Below are 3163 nucleotides of genomic sequence, written 5' to 3' on the forward strand. Positions count from 1 at the left end.
GAATCTCAGGATCCATGTATCTGTGATCCTCTCCAGAATGGAAGTAGTCATCACATACAGAGCATCAACTAGTTCCTGAACAGTGTCCTTCACATGCTGATATCCAAGAGAGGGAGTTCCACAGTCACAAGATGGAGGAATAGAAAGCAGTATTCAATGTTTACTTCAGATTAGCTCCACGTCAGAAATGATCATGCTTGTCATATGTCTCTCTCCATAGAGGCTGAATCATCATGTTAATCACATAGCTATCATATGCCTCAAACAGTCCTGATGCTCTTCTAGGTCATCACACATCCTGTCATGTTCACAGCTACAGTTGATACCTTTGTTAGCATGTGGACTCTGATATTGGAAGAGGACATTCAGTATTTTCTCAACACTTATGATCCTCAGTGTCTAACAGCTGCTGTGTGTTCTGTGGTGCTTCAGGGTCACCGCCGGATGGTTTGCTGCTCCGCCTGGTGTGAAGACAACACGTCCTGCAACTTGTTCACCTGCGGATTCGACCGGCAGGCCATCGGCTGGAACATCAACATCCCCGCCCTGCTGCAGGAGAAATGACCTCCCGATGCTGCCACTTTACGGTGAACCCAAAGTCTGCCTCTCAAGAGCATCGAACACTCACTTTCTGCAGGCTTTAAGTTCAGCTTCAAACATGTCTTTTGTTGGTCTGTAAAAACGTGTCACATTACAACAGACGTAACTTGAAGCAAATTCTCAATGAAATTTAAAAATATATGTTTTAAAAGCTGCCTTTGAGTCTGCAGGTGGTCAGTTTTCAGCTTTCTGAGATCAAAGAAAGGATGGGAAGGAATGAAAAATGAAACATATTATCTAACTTAAGCCGCCAATATATACGTTATGTGTGTTTCTTTTGCGTTGAGCAATTCTTCACTATCCAAATGAAAGAAACGACCTGTTGAAAGCACAGACACGTTTGTTTAAGTGAAAAACTCAAATGCTCAAAACTCAAGATAAGTGAGGTGGAGAATTAACGAAATGTAATCCGTGCCACTGAGAGCAGATTTATGTTTGGACAAGAATCTGATGCTTCTGGAGAAAATCCTTTTGTGTTCTTTTTAGAAGTTAATTTGTGATAACTTGCCATTTACCTTCTTTACCTAAACTTCTTAATATAAAAAGAAAGAAGCCCTCCCTCTTTGAATTGATACCTTAATAACAACCGAACATTGTCTAAATTATGTTTGGCTAGTTATCAATTTTAGTGAGCTGTTGGATTTGTTTCATTCAAATTGGCTCCTGAGATTTACTGCTTATCTAAAACACACTTTCAAACAACCACTCTTGTTTGTAAAAGCTCAGTTCTGCTCAGCGTTCAGGAGTCTGTGTGCTACAGGAATGCACCTTTTGGAATAGTCTCTTATAGCTTTTTGTTGCTGGAGAGTATTGTAGATTATGTAAATGGTCAACAAAGTTTAATGCTGGTTAGCTTAAAGATTGTTTTCTGCAAAGCCAGACACTTTGGCACATAATGGTCCTACTCTGTTGTTAGATTTAAGATGGCTGATTGTCGAATCTGTCTACCTTTTAAACTGTGGCTACCTGAACAAAATGTGAGTAATAACATTATCTTTGCTAGCTGTGGTGCTGTGTACTCTAGAACTGGTATATTGCTAAACCTAAAAACAGTAGTGTTGTGTGACTAAAGAGGGAAAGAAATAACGCCTGGTGGATATTAAAGCTACAAAAGTCCAACAAAAGGATGCTCTATTTGACATTTATATTATTTTGTCTTTTGCAAAGACTACATTACGGATGCTTTATCGACCATTGGCTGAGTAAATCTCAACCAAACCTCTTATAGTGCTCCCAAATATCTACTTCCTCTCCTATGTAAAGGTGATAGTGGTTTTTTTACTCACTGAAACTTCTCCAGTGTTAGAGTTTGACCCCAATATGACCTCCCACATCGTGTACGTGATCAGCCACTCTTCTCACAGTGTTCATCTGGATCTGACTGCTTCTGTTTCTGTAGAGCCGTGAACCAGACACTGTGTTTCGAGTGGACAGAAAATAAATGTGTAGATATTTGACCAACAAAGGGAGGAAAGGTGATTACAGTGTTTCTGTTTGTGTGCTAATGAAACATTTAGTCTCTAAGAGCAGCACCTGTTGAGATAGTTGTTATGCAGGGCCGGGTACAGAGACAACGTACCTAAAGAATACTCTTGTGGGGTATTTGGTACTAAATGAAGTCCCATTTCAGTGACTAAATAGACAAACAATTGTGCACTTTAAATGGTGAGAATAGACTTCTCCATCCACATATTAGTAATACGTTCACACATTGTTCTGAAGGGCTTTAATAGAGTTCAGAGGGAAATTCAACTTCTATGCCTCTTTTTTATCGTCTCAAGCTCTACTCGCAAAATCTACTAATTACAGATGAAACTCTTAAAGAAATGACGAAAGTAGAACCAAGTCTGCTTAAGTATGACAACATTTGAGTCAATCATTTCTAATAAAAGTGACATTTTAGCTGATTTGAAGGGAATAAAATAGGTTAGTAGAGAAAGCACATTATTTGTACGTGTTACATATCAATTTACTCACTTTCAAATATAATGAAATCTAATTTCAACCAACGATAAAAGAGAAAACTAACTGATGTTTCTTCTGGTGCCCAGCCCTGCTGTTGTACCAATACTTGACATGAATGTACAAATAGTTTTTTCCTAGTGTATCGCAGTGCCCTTTAGTCTTTAGTGTTGAAAACACTGTTGTGGGGATTCTGTCAGTGTCATATTTGTAATGGTACTTAAAAACAAGTAAAACCTTTTGAGGAGTGTCGTGATGCGTTCGCTGTCCCCTGCTCTGCTTCCCCACTGCCACTAAAACAGCCGAAGCTGCATTGGAGCGAATAGGAAAGGATGTAGTGATGTGTGTGTGTGTGTGTGTGTGTGTGTGTGTGTGTGTGTGTGTGTGTGTGTGTGTGTGTGTGTGTGTGTGTGTGTGTGTGTGTGTGTGTGTCTGAGATTAAAGTCTGTGTGTCTATCTGTGGTGCGAAACAAATCAACGTCTAAAAACGTGTTTAATGTTCTCACAACATTCAAACGATGAATAAGCACAGTCCATTTCAAACTGATTGTTTCTAAGTCTAGCTTTACATTTATGCTGGTTTGTAACAAAAGTGTTCATT

Source organism: Notothenia coriiceps, unplaced genomic scaffold (assembly GCF_000735185.1).
Source record: "Notothenia coriiceps isolate Sejong01 unplaced genomic scaffold, NC01 NC01_scaffold00004669, whole genome shotgun sequence".
Classification (NCBI taxonomy): Eukaryota; Metazoa; Chordata; class Actinopteri; order Perciformes; family Nototheniidae; genus Notothenia; species Notothenia coriiceps.